Genomic DNA, 17,992 nt, shown 5'->3' on the forward strand with positions numbered 1-17,992 from the left:
TGCATTCTAGTTAATTCCTTCAGCCCTGTTATTCACTACACGAAGTTTCTTTTCAGCTGTGTCTAATCTGCTAAGTTTTCATTGAATTTCTAATTTTAGTTTCTAAATATTTAATGTAGTTTCAAAAACTGATTTCTATCTATTTTTGATAACTCTTATTCCTCATCATGTTTTTAATAGCTCTCATTTTTTCTTTAACTATGTTAAACAGTTACATTAATTTTTAATTGTTCTAATATACCCCGTCTTTGTAAATATAATGCTGTAGTCTATTATTTTGTCTACCTCTAACTCATGATGGGTTTTTTTTAATGGGTATGGTGATGTTTTTTGTTTCTTTGTTTGTTTTTAACTTTTAAGTTCAGGGTTACAAGTTCATGTTTGTTACATAGGTAAACTTGTATCATAGGGGTTTGTTATACAGATTATTTCATCACCTAGGTATTAAGACTAGTACCCATTAGTCATTTTTCCTGATCCTCTCCCTTTTCCCACTCTTCACCCTCTGAAATGCCCCAGTGTGTGTTGTTCCCCTCTACGTGTCCGTGTGTTCTCAGGTGATATTTTTTAAATGAGAGCTCGAGTACCTTGGAACTTTGTCCTTAGAAATTCACTGAAGCCTGGGTTTAATCAAGTTGTTCTTCTCTGCAAAGATCTGTGCTCTGTGCTCACTTCTGTGACATGTCTAGAGGCCTTTCCAACCTGAGAATGCTTTAAATGCATTTTGTGTGTATGTGTGTGTGTGTGTGTGTGCGCGCGTGCATGCTATAGAATTTCAACTCCAAACTATGATTTGGGTTAGGAATTTCAGGACATTTAATTTCTTTCTACCTGAGGCAAGTCTCATAATCTGCTTCTATGGGGCGTTTCTTTGTTTTGTATTTTGTTCACTAAGGGTGTTACCTTTCAGGGGTCTAATTTTATTTGAGGGTCTGGACCTGACTCACCTTGTATGGGACCTGTGCTTTTTCTCCTGTGCCCCTTTTTTCATAGGCCACCAGGGATTGACAAATGTGCAACCTTTGGCTTCAGTGCTTTCTCACACTCTCAATTCATGCTTTCTTGTTTCTTGATTTGAGGCCTCTGAGGATTTTCCTAAATTTCTTGCCATATCAACTACTCGTCTGATGACTGTGACTTTAATGAATATATATATTTTTATATATGAATATATTTTAATATTTTAAAATATATTGTACCAGGATTAATTTTTGCCATTTAGTTTAGCATATTTCTTTCACTCTTGATTTCTTTCTTTTACTCCCTCTCTCCCTCCTCTCCACTGTTGTCTTTGTTTTTTCTTTCTCATTATTTCATTTTTCTTTTTTGTCATTCTATTTTTCTTTTCACATGCCCTTGATATTTTCTTTTTTCCCTCTTTCTTGTCCTCTTACTATTCTTGCTCTTGCTCTTTCTTGCTCTTTATTTCATTTTATTTTCTTTCCTTTTTCTATCATTCATGCCATTTTTCGAAGAAAAGCCCTCAGAATTGTTTTTGGTTTAATACAGAGTATGTTTTAGTAATCTCTTTTTATAAAATTAGTTTGACTATCACTAATTAGGACAATGAGGTTCTGTGTCATTGGAATGAAGTACTATTTATTGACTATAATGCTTTTCATATACTAAGTGCTCAATAAATGTTTTTGTTTGTGAATGAAACTTTATTAAATATTCTGACTCTGCTATGGTGAACACATTGTGAGATCCAAATGTTGCCAAGTAGACTGTACCTGTGACTCAGTCAAGCCTAACCCAAACTGACAGAGAAATTGATGGAATGTTAATTGATAGCAGCTGGATGACTGGCATGAGCGCAGCCACAGGAAAGGGCCAAAGATCTCTCAGTGAATATAAAACTTACATTTATCAAAGGACCCAGAGGCTTTTTAATGAGAATGACCTCTGGTTAAAATTAGAGTGAAAGAGAAATAAAGATAGTAATTTGGGGATTTTGGGTTCTAGCATATTTTCCACTTAATAGCCACTGACTTAGAAAATGAAACTCATGGAATTCTCATAATAGTGGTGACTTGGCTTTAATGATCCCAAAACCCCAGTAGGTGGGTTCATGACTTGTTGGTTAGCAACAATGGAAAATATACTTAGTGGAGAAAACAGGAATAAGTCCCCAAATTTAAAATGTCATTATCAGTGTTTGGGCTGATAGAAAACAGGTTGTGGATACTGAATTTGCCTGTTAGGGTGGGCTGAGCAGGGGTAGCTTATTCATTGGAATTGAAAACAACTCTAGATGGATTTGAGGGGAATAAGATCAGAGTTTTTGTGGATCACAAGCTGGCTGTACATCAGTAAAGACCTCCCACTGTATGAAAAATTCTAAGTTAATACTGGAATAAGTGACAAGGCTAAACCTATCATAGGTCCTAGGATGTGTTTTGGTGGGGACCCTCCAGGAAAACGTCCTTTTGGGGCTTGAGAGTTCCCCAGAGAAATTAGTGATCACCCTGTCCACTAAATGAGGTCTCTGGTCTCTTACTATAAAACTGACTGATGCAACTTGATTGTAATATACTAGTTTGACTTCGGGTATGTTCAAAATATTAAAGCATGATAGTGTTTAACTATATACTGATGAGTTGTTTTATCTATTTGCCCTCCCCAATACACAGCTGTATTTCTGTAGCATTTTACAGCAAATTCCTGAAATTATTACATTTTATCTGTAAATACTTCAGAATACTGGCTACCTCTGAGAAGGGTTAAGGCTATATCTGGTTGGTCCAATAGAGGATGCCACAAGTCATGAGCCTGGTCTATGATACTTCTTCCTCATCTGCTAATGCTACCATATGCATAGCAGTTTCTATATATGTGTTAGGAACATTTTAAGTGCTTCACCTTTTTTAACACTCCTGACAAACTTGGAGGGAGTCCATTTTCTTGGGGTCCCATAGGCTATCAGAACAACTCTACCTACATATCCATCAATATGTGCTCCACTCTGTTAAAAGTGCTGGAAACTGCAACCCTTTGGATCTGTTTGGCTAGCGTTTCTCTTTTTTTCATTTTCACTGTGGCTCAGAGGATGAAGGTGACTTACTGCTTGCTTGTGTCTCACCTATACATGAAAAGTGTTTCTCTGGATAAAAGATCATTCATTCAGAAGACAAATAGCTGTTTTCGTTCTTGGAACCTGAAAGATATTTCTTTTTTTTTTCCTTTTTTTTTTTTTTTGAGACGGAATCTTGCACTGTCGCCCGGGCTGGAGTGCAATGGTGTGATGTTGGCTCACTACAATATCCGCCTCCCAGATTCAAGCAATTCTCTTGCCTCAGCCTCCCGAGCAGCTGGGATTACAGGTGCCCACCACCATGCCTGGCTAGTTTTTTGTATTTTTAGTAGAGACGGGGTTTCACTATGTAGGCCAGGCTGGTCTCAAACTCCTGACCTCGTGATCTGCCCGCCTCTACCTTCCAAAGTGCTAGGATTACAGGCCTAAGCCACAGCACCCGACCGGAACCTGAAAGGTATTTCTTCACCAGATTCATATCTGAAGACATCTTTAATTTTTTTTTTTTTTTTTTTTTTTAACCATTAAACAGTATTTACTTCAGTTGTGGGCTCTGCTTCTCTGGGATTATGAAGAAATGGAAGACGGCATGTCGAACATACAAACTTACTTTGGAATTTACCAGCTTGCTTTCCTTTGAAGGTGCAAGGAAAGTAAATCAGTAGGGTACATTACTAGATCCATATACTAGAAATTGTTACCTACTATGGTATTCTTTTAGGTTGGAATATTTTAGACTGGAAAAGGAGTCTTTCCCAACCTTGTAATCCAAGAAAGTTTGACCACTGGTGTTTTGACTCAAAAATAAATTTTGAGAGTTATTTGGATTTTCAGGAGAACAGATGAAGAAATGTTGTAGTGTTTGAAACATATTATTTTGTAGTTAAAAATTATGAATATAAAGTCTGGTCTCTTAGAATTCAGGTGTACAAAGAGGAGTCTTTCCTTAGAAACAGGCCTTGAGCAGAGACCAAGCTGCAGGAAAGAGGGCCCTGTGCTGCCTCCCTAGAGGGCAGGGACAATGAGGGGGACTCTGTATTCTGACAGGTACCAGTATCACATGCTACCACAATTCAGATAACTTTAAAAATAAACTTTGATATCTGATAGACACATTTTTTGCCCAGATACTTCCTGGCTATTACTGCATACTTTGTCCGGAAGAAAAATTTTAATCATTAGTTAAAATTTTTAAATGGTGTTTGAATTCTATGGAATTTATTATTAATTAGGTGCAACTGACAGTTTTGCATTGATGAATTTTTCAATTTGAGACATACTACATTTGTCCTTTTAATTTTTTATGTTTTTAGACAAGTTTTCTTGTATTGCTTTTGTTGTCTTTATATTGCTCCTGCATATTCCTTAAGTTTATTTGTAGGTATTATACATTTTATGTTGTTTTCTACATTGTAATTTTTAGTGGACTAATATTGGTATTATAAGAAACCTATTGGCTGGGCGTGGTGGCTCCAGCCTGTAATCCCAGCACTTTGGGAGGCCAAGGTGGGTGGATCACTCAAGGCCAGGATTTCGAGATCAGCCTGGCCAACATGGTGAAACCCTGTCTCTACTAAAAATACAAAAATTAGCCCGGCGTGGTGATGCGTGCCTGCAATCCCAGCTACTCAGGAGGCTGAGGTAGAAGAATCACTTGAACCTGGGAGGTGGAGGTTGTGGTGAGCTGAGATCCCCCCACTGCACTCCAGCCTGGGTGACAGAGTAAAACAAAAACAAAGCAAAACAAAAAGCCTATTGATTTTTATGTATTAATTAGTACGATACTGGTTGCTTATTAGTTTTAATAGTGTTTCAGTTGTTTTTCTTGTTCTTCCAGAAAGGCAGTTATCAGAAGTAAATAATAATGATTTTTGCCTTTTCCTTTCCAAAATATATATTCCTTGTTTTAGAGTGATATTAAATCATATGGTAAACAGGATCCATTCTTGCTTTATATCTGATTGAAAGGGAAATGTCTTTGCAGCAGTATTCTCGAAGTTCCTGAAGATACTGTTTAAAAAACAGTAGTCAAATATATTTTGGAAACACATATTAGTATGTTAAAGGTTCTGAAATATCTGTAGTAAAGAGATTTGTTTACATGTGATTAATTTATTGTTACCATTTCCTAAATGTACTTAATAATTTAATAATAAACCATTAATCTATCCCTTCTTTTTTTTTGAGACAGGGTCTTTGTCTTGCTCACGCTATAGGGCAGTGGTGTGATCATAGCTCACTGCACCCTTAACCTCCCAGGATCAAGTGATCTGCCACATCAGTCTCCCAAGTAGTTGGGACTACAGGGATACACCATCGTGCTCAGCTTATTTTTTAGTTTTTGTAGATATGGGATCTCACTATGTTGTCCAGGCTGGTCTCAAACTCCTAGGCTCAAGTGACCCTCCTGCCTTGGTTTCCCAAGTTGCTGGGATTACAAGCGTGAGCCACTGTGCCTGACCCCTTCTTTTTTTTTTTTTTTTTTTAAACACAATAACTATAACCTTACTTAACCAATACTCTACATATTGAAACATGCTATTGGATATTGGTTGGAAACAATTGTTTTTTTTTTTTTTGAGATGGAGTTTTGCTCTTGTTGCCTAGGCTGGAGTGCAATGGCATGATCTCGGCTCACCTCGACCTCCGCCTCCCAGGTTCAAGCAATTCTCCTTCCTCAACCTCCCGAGTAGCTGGGATTATAGGCGTGCACCACCACACCCAGCTAATTTTGTATTTTTAGTAAAGAGGGTGTTTCTCTATGTTGGTCAGGCTGTTCTCAAACTCCTGACCTCAGGTGATCTGCCTGCTTTGGCCTCCCAAAGTACTAGGATTACAGGCATGAGCCATCATGCCCAGTGGAAACAATCTTAAAGACCATTTTACATAAATTTATTTGATTCCTATTTTATTGGTAAATGCTAAATTTTACCAAATGAATTTTTAGTAATCAAGATGATTGAAATGTCTTTTTTCCTTTGATCAATGTGATCAAAATATTGACATATTTTTTGATATTAAACTATTTTTGAATGTTTAAAAGAAACCATTCTGGCCAGGCGTGGTGGCTCATGCCTGTAATCTCAGCACTTTGGGAGGCTGAGGCAGGCGGATCATGAGGTAAGGAGGTCAAGACCAGCCTGACCAACATGGTGAAACCCCGTCTGTACTAAAAATACAAAAATTGGCTGGGTGTGGTGGCACGTGCCTGTAATCCTAGCTACTCGTGAGGCTGAGGCAGGAGAATTGCTTGAACCCGGGGGGGTGGAGGTTGCCGTGAGCTGGGATTGCGCCATGCCACTGCACTCCAGCCAGGGTGACAGAGCGAGACTCTGTCTCGAAAAAAAAAAAAGAAAGAAACCATTCTATGACCATGGGGTTTCATTCCTTTAATATTCTTCCATATTTCATTTGCTAATAATTAAATTATTTAAGATTTTTAGGTCTATAGATCTTAACGATAACAGCCAGGCATTAATGATCTAGGATACTTAGATACAAATAGCCTGCTAACTCTTTCTAATTATGTTACCAAAAGTAACCAAGACATTGGTACCTAAATCCAAAATACTGAGTTATATTCAAGTTATATTCTTGATATATATTAATATAATCCCACTTGATATTTTTTCTGTAATTCACATCTTTTCCAACAAAAGACTTGATGTGAAGTTTCATCAGAAAATTAAAGAGAATTTCAGTTATCTTCACTATCAATTGCATAATTATATATTTTAAATCCCTGACATAGAAAAATTACATATTTTATCCAATTTTACTCAGTTTTAAAAATAAAGATTAGGAGAAGAGAAGGGAATTGCTAATGGTTTGTTAATCAGCTGTGGCAAACCATGCTTGTCAAATGATGACTTAAATAAGTAAAAACATTCTGGGAGAAATAAATGTATTATGTAACAGCAAGTCCTCACTAGATTCTGAAATAGACAGAAAATAAAATTGTTCCGATATCGTTTTTGGAAGAAATATTTATTTACACATTCATAGGGGAAGCCACGCGGGACCTGGTAGCATATCTGCTTGGTTAATTGGTGTTTGAGATTCATATAGCTACCTTCTCCCATTATGTGATAGGATGCCAAGATTCCTTAATAACTGCTGATGTCAATTTTTTATTGTTTTGGTTTTTCTTGCTATATGTCTGTGAATAAGAAAAAAAAATCAACATTTTAACAAAATCCTATACATGTGGTTAAAAAAAAAAAAATTACAGCCCAAAGTGCTGAATCTAGGCCTTCACTTAATAATAATCACATATATATGATGAGAATTTTGGAAACATTTCAATTGCAGGTTCAACTTGGATAGCATTATTAGTGCATGTAATTATAACCTACATGCCAGTGAGCATAAATGAGTAACCAATAACTTGTGAACTTCTGTAGCTGATTGTATCTGTAAGGTTTGAGTGCAAGTAACAGAAATCTCCCAGTAGCAGAAGACCCTATCCTCCATGTTCCTCCTCTGTCCCCACAGATCACTTTTAATATTTCTATGTGTCCTTCCCCCATTTTCTGTAGGTCTTTGCTTTTAACCACCCACACCTTTCCAGAGGACTGCCCTCGGGTTCCTGGAGCCACTTTGTCTGCAAGCACAGGGCGTCCCCTGCGCCCCACAGTGTGGTTCATACCCAGTGACGACAGTGTGAGGGTTTGACAGCCCAGCTGTCTTACCTCAATTTAGGACAACCTCTGAGCTGTAATTTCCCCTCCAGAGCACTTCTGAAGGATCTGGCTGGGTGGCCCTAAAATTGCACCCTCACTTGACTTTTTCCCTTTCCTAATCCCACCTCCTTCATCTCCTGAGTGGTTTTTCCTGGAAGCACTTCCTTAATCAATCATTGGCACATAAATCTTCATCTCAGAGTCTGCTTCCAGGAAAACTGACCCAAGACACAGCATAAGTATTTTCTTTAGAAGAAAGGGATCTAATGCAGGGAATTGGATGCTTATAAAATCATTGGAAGGGAACAGGAATCAGAGGCCAATGTTAAGCTTAAATATATCCTGCCATAATCAGAGGGCTGGTGTATTAGTCCATTCTCACACTGCTATAAAGAAATACACAAGACTGGGTAATTAGTAAAGGAGACATGTGTTTAATTGACTGTCAGTTCCACATGGTTCCACATGGCTGGGGAGGCCTCAGGCAACTTACAGTCATGGCAGAAGGTGAAAGGGAAGCAAGTACCCTCTTCACAATGGCAGGAAAGAGAAGAGTGAGGATTGAAGGGGGAAGAGCGCCTCATAAAACCATCAGATCTTGTGAGAACTCACTCATCACGAGAACAGCATGGGGGAACCACCCCCATGATCCAATCACCTCCCACCAGGTGTCTCCCTAGACACATGGGGATTATAAGGATTACAATTCAAGATGAGATTTGGGTGGGGACACAGCCAAACCATATCAGCCAGAAAGCTGCTGTCAGCACGGGCACAACTACCTCTCAGTAGCCAAAGCTGGTGACTAGACAGCAGAACACAGTGCCTGGCCACTATCTTGTAGAAGCTATGTCTTTAAGACCTTGATTCCAGCTATAACCCCTAGCATCCACAGTAAATTTGCATCTGACTCAGTTCCAGCTTCCTCATCTTGCAACTGCAGATAACTTGCTATTTTAAATGTAGAATCCAGCTGCAAGGGAATATGGGTAATGTAGTTTTACTTTCCAGTCTCTGCAGCTTAAGAAGACACCCTGGAAGAAAGATGGAAGCTGGTTGCCAATTGCTCATAATCACAGCTCTAGGGATAAGAGGAAATGAGTTCACATGCAGTCACTTCAGGGACCTTGGGCATAGTGGTTTTTTGCCTGGAACATGTGTCTGCTACCCTCAATTCCTACTCTACCCCAGAGCTGGCTAATTGATATTTATTTTTAGTTTTATTTTATTTTATTTTTTAATTTATTTATTATTATTATACTTTAAGTTGTAGGGTACATGTGCATAACGTGCAGGTTTGTTACATATGTATACTTGTGCCATGTTGGTGTGCTGCACCCATCAACTCATCATCTACATCAGGTATAACTCCCAATGCAATCCCTCCCCCCTCCCCCCTCCCCATGATAGGCCCCGGTGTGTGATGTTCCCCTTCCTGAGTCCAAGTGATCTTATTGTTCAGTTCCCACCTATGAGTGAGAACATGCGGTGTTTGGTTTTCTGTTCTTGTGATAGTTTGCTAAGAATGATGGTTTCCAGCTGCATCCATGTCCCTACAAAGGACGCAAACTCATCCTTTTTGATGGCTGCATAGTATTCCATGGTGTATATGTGCCACATTTTCTTAATCCAATCTGTCACTGATGGACATTTGGGTTGATTCCAAGTCTTTGCTATTGTGAATAGTGCTGCAATAAACATACGTGTGCATGTGTCTTTATAGCAGCATAATTTATAATCCTTTGGGTATATACCCAGTAATGGGATGGCTGGGTCATATGGTACATCTAGTTCTAGATCCTTGAGGAATCGCCATACTGTTTTCCATAATGGTTGAACTAGTTTACAATCCCACCAACAGTGTAGAAGTGTTCCTATTTCTCCACATCCTCTCCAGCACCTGTTGTTTCCTGACTTTTTAATGATCGCCATTCTAACTGGTGTGAGATGGTATCTCATTGTGGTTTTGATTTGCATTTCTCTGATGGCCGGTGATGATGAGCATTTTTTCATGTGTCTGTTGGCTGTATGAATGTCTTCTTTTGAGAAATGTCTGTTCATATCCTTTGCCCACTTTTTGATGGGGTTGTTTGTTTTTTTCTTGTAAATTTGTTTGAGTTCTTTGTAGGTTCTGGATATTAGCCCTTTGTCAGATGAGTAGATTGCAAAAATTTTCTCCCATTCTGTAGGTTGCCTGTTCACTCTGATGGTAGTTTCTTTTGCTGTGCAGAAGCTCTTTAATTTAATGAGATCCCATTTGTCAATTTTGGCTTTTGCTGCCGTTGCTTTTGGTGTTTTAGACATGAAGTCTTTGCCCATGCCTATGTCCTGAATGGTACTACCTAGGTTTTCCTCTAGGATTTTTATGGTATTAGGTCTAACATTTAAGTCTCTAATCCATCTTGAATTAATTTTCGTATAAGGAGTAAGGAAAGGATCCAGTTTCAGCTTTCTACTTATGGCTAGCCAATTTTCCCAGCACCATTTATTAAATAGGGAATCCTTTCCCCATTTCTTGTTTCTCTCAGGTTTGTCAAAGATCAAATGGCTGTAGATGTGTGGTATTATTTCTGAGGACTCTGTTCTGTTCCATTGGTCTATATCTCTGTTTTGGTACCAGTACCATGCTGTTTTGGTGACTGTAGCCTTGTAGTATAGTTTGAAGTCAGGTAGCGTGATGCCTCCAGCTTTGTTCTTTTGACTTAGGATTGTCTTGGAGATGCGGGCTCTTTTTTGGTTCCATATGAACTTTAAAGCAGTTTTTTCCAATTCTGTGAAGAAACTCATTGGTAGCTTGATGGGGATGGCATTGAATCTATAAATTACCTTGGGCAGTATGGCCATTTTCACGATATTGATTCTTCCTATCCATGAGCATGGTATGTTCTTCCATTTGTTTGTGTCCTCTTTGATTTCACTGAGCAGTGGTTTGTAGTTCTCCTTGAAGAGGTCCTTTACATCCCTTGTAAGTTGGATTCCTAGGTATTTGATTCTCTTTGAAGCAATTGTGAATGGAAGTTCATTCCTGATTTGGCTCTCTGTTTGTCTGTTACTGGTGTATAAGAATGCTTGTGATTTTTGCACATTAATTTTGTATCCTGAGACTTTGCTGAAGTTGCTTATCAGCTTAAGGAGATTTTGGGCTGAGACAATGGGGTTTTCTAAATATACAATCATGTCATCTGCAAACAGGGACAGTTTGACTTCTTCTTTTCCTAACTGAATACCCTTGATTTCTTTCTCTTGCCTAATTGCCCTAGCCAGAACTTCCAACACTATGTTGAATAGGAGTGGTGAGAGAGGGCATCCCTGTCTTGTGCCAGTTTTCAAAGGGAATTTTTCCAGTTTTTGCCCATTCAGTATGATATTGGCTGTGGGTTTGTCATAAATAGCTCTTATTATTTTGAGGTACGTTCCATCAATACCGAATTTATTGAGCGTTTTTAGCATGAAGGGCTGTTGAATTTTGTCAAAAGCCTTTTCTGCATCTATTGAGATAATCATGTGGTTCTTGTCTTTGGTTCTGTTTATATGCTGGATTATGTTTATTGATTTGCGAATGTTGAACCAGCCTTGCATCCCAGGGATGAAGCCCACTTGATCATGGTTGATAAGCTTTTTGATGTGTTGCTGAATCCGGTTTGCCAGTATTTTATTGAGGATTTTTGCATCGATGTTCATCAGGGATATTGGTCTAAAATTCTCTTTTTTTGTTGTGTCTCTGCCAGGCTTTGGTATCAGGATGATGTTGGCCTCATAAAATGAGTTAGGGAGGATTCCCTCTTTTTCTATTGATTGGAATAGTTTCAGAAGGAATGGTACCAACTCCTCCTCGTACCTCTGGTAGAATTCAGCTGTGAATCCATCTGGTCCTGGACTTTTTTTGGTTGGTAGGCTATTAATTATTGCCTCAATTTCAGAGCCTGCTATTGGTCTATTCAGGGATTCAACTTCTTCCTGGTTTAGTCTTGGAAGAGTGTAAGTGTCCAGGAAATTATCCATTTCTTCTAGATTTTCCAGTTTATTTGCGTAGAGGTGTTTATAGTATTCTCTGATGGTAGTTTGTATTTCTGTGGGGTCGATGGTGATATCCCCTTTATCATTTTTAATTGCGTCGATTTGATTCTTCTCTCTTTTCTTCTTTATTAGTCTTGCTAGTGGTCTGTCAATTTTGTTGATCTTTTCAAAAAACCAACTCCTGGATTCATTGATTTTTTGGAGAGATTTTTGTGTCTCTATCTCCTTCAGTTCTGCTCTGATCTTAGTTATTTCTTGCCTTCTGCTAGCTTTTGAATGTGTTTGCTCTTGCTTCTCTAGTTCTTTTAATTGTGATGTTAGAGTGTCAATTTTAGATCTTTCCAGCTTTCTCTTGTGGGCATTTAGTGCTATAAATTTCCCTCTACACACTGCTTTAAATGTGTCCCAGAGATTCTGGTATGTTGTATGTTTGTTCTCATTGGTTTCAAAGAACATCTTTATTTCTGCCTTCATTTCGTTATGTACCCAGTAGTCATTCAGGAGCAGGTTGTTCAGTTTCCATGTAGTTGAGCGGTTTTGATTGAGTTTCTTAGTCCTGGGTTCTAGTTTGATTGCACTGTGGTCTGAGAGACAGTTTGTTATAATTTCTGTTCTTGTACATTTGCTGAGGAGTGCTTTACTTCCAATTACGTGGTTGATTTTGGAGTAAGTACGATGTGGTGCTGAGAAGAATGTATATTCTGTTGATTTGGGGTGGAGAGTTCTATAGATGTCTATTAGGTCTGCTTGCTGCAGAGATGAGTTCAATTCCTGGATATCCTTGTTAACTTTCTGTCTCGTTGATCTGTCTAATGTTGACAGTGGAGTGTTGAAGTCTCCCATTATTATTGTATGGGAGTCTAAGTCTCTTTGTAAGTCTCTAAGGACTTGCTTGATGAATCTGGGTGCTCCTGTATTGGGTGCATATATATTTAGGATAGTTAGCTCTTCCTGTTGAATTGATCCCTTTACCATTATGTAATGGCCTTCTTTGTCTCTTTTGATCTTTGATGGTTTAAAGTCTGTTTTATCAGAGACTAGTATTGCAACCCCCGCTTTTTTTTGTTCTCCATTTGCTTGGTAAATCTTCCTCCATCCCTTTATTTTGAGCCTATGTATGTCTCTGCATGTGAGATGGGTCTCCTGAATACAGCAGACTGTTGGGTCTTGACTCTTTATCCAGTTTGCCAGTCTGTGTCTTTTAATTGGAGCATTTAGTCCATTTACATTTAAGGTTAAGATTGTTATGTGTGAACTTGATCCTGCCATTATGATATTAACTGGTTATTTTGCTCATTAGTTGATGCAGTTTCTTCCTAGCCTCGATGGTCTTTACATTTTGGCATGTTTTTGCAATGGCTGGTACCGGTTGTTCCTTTCCATGTTGAGTGCTTCCTTCAGGGTCTCTTGTAAGGCAGGCCTAGTGGTGACAAAATCTCTAAGCATTTGCTTATCTGTAAAGGATTTTATTTCTCCTTCACTTATGAAACTTAGTTTGGCTGGATATGAAATTCTGGGTTTAAAATTCTTTTCTTTAAGAATGTTGAATATTGGCCCCCACTCTCTTCTGGCTTGGAGAGTTTCTGCCGAGAGATCTGCTGTTAGTCTGATGGGCTTCCCTTTGTGGGTAACCCGACCTTTCTCTCTGGCTGCCCTCAACATTTTTTCCTTCATTTCAACTTTGGTGAATCTGGCAATTATGTGTCTTGGAGTTGCTCTTCTCGAGGAGTATCTTTGTGGCGTTCTCTGTATTTCCTGGATTTGAATGTTGGCCTGCCCTACTAGGTTGGGGAAGTTCTCCTGGATGATATCCTGAGGAGTGTTTTCCAACTTGGTTCCATTTTCCCCCTCACTTTCAGGCACCCCAATCAGACGTAGATTTGGTCTTTTTACATAATCCCATACCTCTTGCAGGCTTTGTTCATTTCTTTTTCTTCTTTTTTCTTTTGGTTTCTCTTCTCGCTTCATTTCATTCATTTGATCCTCAATCGCAGATACTCTTTCTTCCAGTTGATCGAGTCGGTTACTGAAGCTTGTGCATTTGTCACGTATTTCTCGTGTCATGGTTTTCATCTCTTTCATTTCGTTTATGACCTTCTCTGCATTAATTACTCTAGCCATCAATTCTTCCACTTTTTTTTCAAGATTTTTAGTTTCTTTGCACTGGGTACGTAATTCCTCCTTTAGCTCTGAGAAATTTGATGGACTGAAGCCTTCTTCTCTCATCTCGTCAAAGTCATTCTCCGTCCAGCTTTGATCCGTTGCTGGCGATGAGCTGCGCTCCTTTGCCGGGGGAGATGCGCTCTTATTTTTTGAATTTCCAGCTTTTCTGCCCTGCTTTTTCCCCATCTTTGTGGTTTTATCTGCCTCTGGTCTTTGATGATGGTGATGTACTGATGGGGTTTTGGTGTAGGTGTCCTTCCTGTTTGATAGTTTTCCTTCTAACAGTCAGGACCCTCAGCTGTAGGTCTGTTGGAGATTGCTTGAGGTCCACTCCAGACCCTGTTTGCCTGGGTATCAGCAGCAGAGGCTGCAGAAGATAGAATATTTCTGAACAGCGAGTGTACCTGTCTGATTCTTGCTTTGGAAGCTTCCTCTCAGGGGTGTACTCCACCCTGTCAGGTGTGGGGTGTCAGACTGCCCCTAGTGGGGGATGTCTCCCAGTTAGGCTACTCAGGGGTCAGGGACCCACTTGAGCAGGGAGTCTGTCCCTTCTCAGATCTCAACCTCCGTGTTGGGAGATCCACTGCTCTCTTCAAAGCTGTCAGACAGAGTCGTTTGCGTCTGCAGAGGTTTCGGCTGTGTTTGTTATTGCCCTGTCCCCAGAGGTGGAGTCTACAGAGACAGGCAGGTTTCCTTGAGCTGCTGTGAGCTCCACCCACTTCGAGCTTCCCAGGGGCTTTGTTTACCTACTTAAGCCTCAGCAATGGCGGGCGCCCCTCCCCCAGCCTCACTGCTGCCTTGCCGGTAGATCACAGACTGCCCTGCTAGCAATGAGGGAGGCTCCGTGGGTGTGGGACCCTCCCGGCCAGGTGTGGGATATGATCTCCTGGTGTGCCTGTTTGCTTAAAGCGCAGTATTGGGGTGGGAGTTACCCGATTTTCCAGGTGTTGTGTGTCTCAGTTCCCCTGGCTAGGAAAAGGGATTCCCTTCCCCCTTGCGCTTCCCTGGTGAGGCAATGCCTCGCCCTGCTTCAGCTCTCGCTGGTCGGGCTGCAGCAGCTGACCAGCACCGATCGTCCGGCACTCCCCAGTGAGATGAACCCAGTACCTCAGTTGAAAATGCAGAAATCACCGGTCTTCTGTGTCGCTCGCGCTGGGAGTTGGAGACTGGAGCTGTTCCTATTCGGCCATCTTCTTATCTTTAGTTTTAGATGAGTGTTTCTCAAACTGCAGATATCATTAATTGAAGGGTTATAAAATCAATATAGTAGGTATTTACCACCAAGATGGAAAAAAAAGTATAGAATCGAAATCATATTTCTTAGTGTAAAGACTTGAAAAACATTCCTTTGAATGCAACTCCTCAATTCCCTGGTATTTTAAGTCTGAGTGTGATGCCTTTCTTGGAAACACTGTAATTTACTCATTATAGTTCTTATCACACACACATGACCATGTGTGCATGTGTGTGTGTGTTTGGGTGTGTTAAATATCTGTGCTCTCCAGCTCCCAGAGGTCAGGTACTGTGCTCATCTTGCTATCTGTAACCTTGGCACCAGGTCTGTCACAGTTTTTATACTTGATTTTTATGTATCTCTTGAATGAATAAAGGAGAAAATGATTGTTACGAACTTTTGTATTACTTAGCCACTCTTGGGATTAATAAGTAGACTTAAGGCTCAGAGAAGACTTTGAGCAAGTGCATAAGCTAGAAATAAGATTAGTAACAGGGGCACTGAAGCAAACTAAAAAAATATCCCAGCACAGATCAATCAGGTAATACAGAGCAAGAGCATCATGGAAACCACAAGGGAGAAACTCTAACTAGCCAGCATGGAAATCACTCCCGTAGCCTCACTGCAAAGGCTTGTTGCCTGCTTCTTAGCAGAGAATAGGAAGCACGCAGGAATCTCTTTCCAAACACGTACATATAGTTCACTGAATAGAGATTTCATTTGAGTGTGGGTTCAGTTTTTCTCAACAAGTCTTTATACAATTCTCAGTAAGTCTTGAATTAATGAATTCCTTAATGATAATTATGTGTAGATTCCTTTGCTGACACACCTATTTGACCAGAGAGTGAAGAATCTCATGAGTAAAGCCAGTAAACAGGCCCTTACCCCTTAGAGAATTCTGCTGGGGGAGGTGTGTGTATAACTGCTGTGTTATTTAGTGAAATGTACTGATGGCTAATTGGGTAATAGTATGATAATGTATTAAAAAATAAATTAATAAAGCCAGCAGAATTCTTACAACAACTCTGGAAGATTTTAGACACTTTTTGTAGATCAGAAAGCTCAGACACAGGGAGAACAAGTAACTAACTTGCTCAAGGTAGTAGAGGTGGTGCACAGCAGTGAGGACTCAAACCCAGATCTGTCTCATTCCCAAACTATGCTCTCAACCACTCTGGCAGAGCAAGTGGTGACTAATTGTCTAATCCTTTTTCTAGCCCTTAATTATTGCTTTCTGCTTCTTTGTGGCATGAAATTTATTTTAATTTTTCCTGAGGTTGATGGCCCATGACATAGATTCCACACTCATATACTAAAATTGCAAAAATTGCATGGATGGCCAAGAAAAACTTCCCTTTCAGATTGCAATCACTTGGAAACATTTCCTTTACTGTCTTGAGTTTGCATTTATGGTTGGAATGCATAAGCATTCCTAGTTACTCTGCTTGTTCATTTATTTTAAAAAATGTGTTCTGTACTTAACTATGTTACAGGCAGAGTTCTAGACATTGAGGATATTGACAAAGTCCCTGCTCTCACAGATTTTCATTCTAGTTGGGGGAAATAGACAACTAAATTTAAATTTGAAATAGGTAACATGAAAAGTAGTCATAACTACAATAACACAGCAATGTTGGGAGACAATGACAGCTGTTTATGTGTGTGAATGTGTAATATATATTTTGTAAGGTACTCGAGGAAGGATTTTATGATAAAGTGGCTGCATTCGTGCGTTTTCGCACTGCTATAAAGAACTACCTGAGACTGCGTAATTTATGAAGAAAAGAAATTTAATTGACTACAGTTCTGCAGGCTTAATAGGAAGAGGCCTCAGGAAACTTACAATTATGGTAGAAGGTGAAGAGGAAGCAAGCACCTTCTTCACACGGTGGCAGGAGATAGAGAGCAAGGGGGGAAATGCCACACACTTTTAAACCATCAGATCTTGTGAGAACTCACTTACTATCATGAGAGCAGCATGGGGGAAATCTTCCCCTACAATCCAATCACCTCCAACCAGGTCCCTCCCCCAACATTGGGAATTACAATCCGACATGAGATTTGGGTGGGGACGCAGAGCTAAACCATATCAGTGGCATTTGAACAGGGACCTGAAAAAAGTGAGGGAGAAGAGTCCTGTGGGTATGTGGAGCAACACCTTCCAGGCAGAGAGACCAGAAAGTGTAAAGGCCCTGGGGTAGAAGTGCACTTGGTTTGTCTGAGAAACATCAAGGAGGCTGTGTGACGACAGTGAAGTGAGTGAAGGGAAAAATGGTAGAGATGAGGTAAGGGCAAGGTTGTATAGGGTCTTGTAGGCCCTGCTAAAGATTTTAGTCTTATTCAGAGTGAGACCTTATATTTAATAATGAGAAATAATGTACTCTAAATTACTTTTCAGAAGGATCATTCCAGGTGCTGGGAGAAGAATCCAATACAGGGAAGCAAAGATGGGAGGTGAGAGCTAGACCTGAGAGGAGGCTACGGCAGTACCCTTGGATTGTCACGGACTGGATTAGTATAGTAATGGAGGAGCTGGAGAAAAGACATGGCAGTCTACATATAGTTTGAAGATAAGCTTATAGGAATGTCTTATGTATTCCTGTGATACTAGATAAAGAGAGAAATCAATAATGACTCCAAAATACTTGCCCTGAGAATCTTGGAGAATGAAGCTGTCATTTACTGAGAAGAGGAAAACTATGGAATGAGCAATTATTTTTTTCCACGGGCAGGGGAGAGGAGTAGTGAAATCAAGCATTTGGTGTTGCTCATGTTAAATTTGAAATGTCTATTGCTGTCCAAAAGGAGCTTTAGATATGCAGTTCTGGTGAGTGAACAGGGCTGGAGAAATTTCAGTTGGGA

At 39.8% G+C, this 17,992-nt stretch overlaps 1 protein-coding gene across 1 annotated transcript in view; it reads left to right on the forward strand.

Annotated features, from left to right (window-relative positions):
* LOC105490676 (centrosomal protein 152) overlaps window positions 1-17,661 on the forward strand; it is a 122,007-nt gene extending 104,346 nt beyond the window's left edge. The window contains exon 29 of the transcript XR_011606063.1: window positions 17,529-17,661. The gene's annotated coding sequence lies outside the window, so the exon portion shown is untranslated. The remainder of the gene's footprint in view (window positions 1-17,528) is intronic.
* Window positions 17,662-17,992: the final 331 nt, after the last annotated feature.

The sequence above is a fragment of the Macaca nemestrina genome, chromosome 7 (genome assembly GCF_043159975.1).
Source record: "Macaca nemestrina isolate mMacNem1 chromosome 7, mMacNem.hap1, whole genome shotgun sequence".
In the NCBI taxonomy this organism is placed as follows: domain Eukaryota; kingdom Metazoa; phylum Chordata; class Mammalia; order Primates; family Cercopithecidae; genus Macaca; species Macaca nemestrina.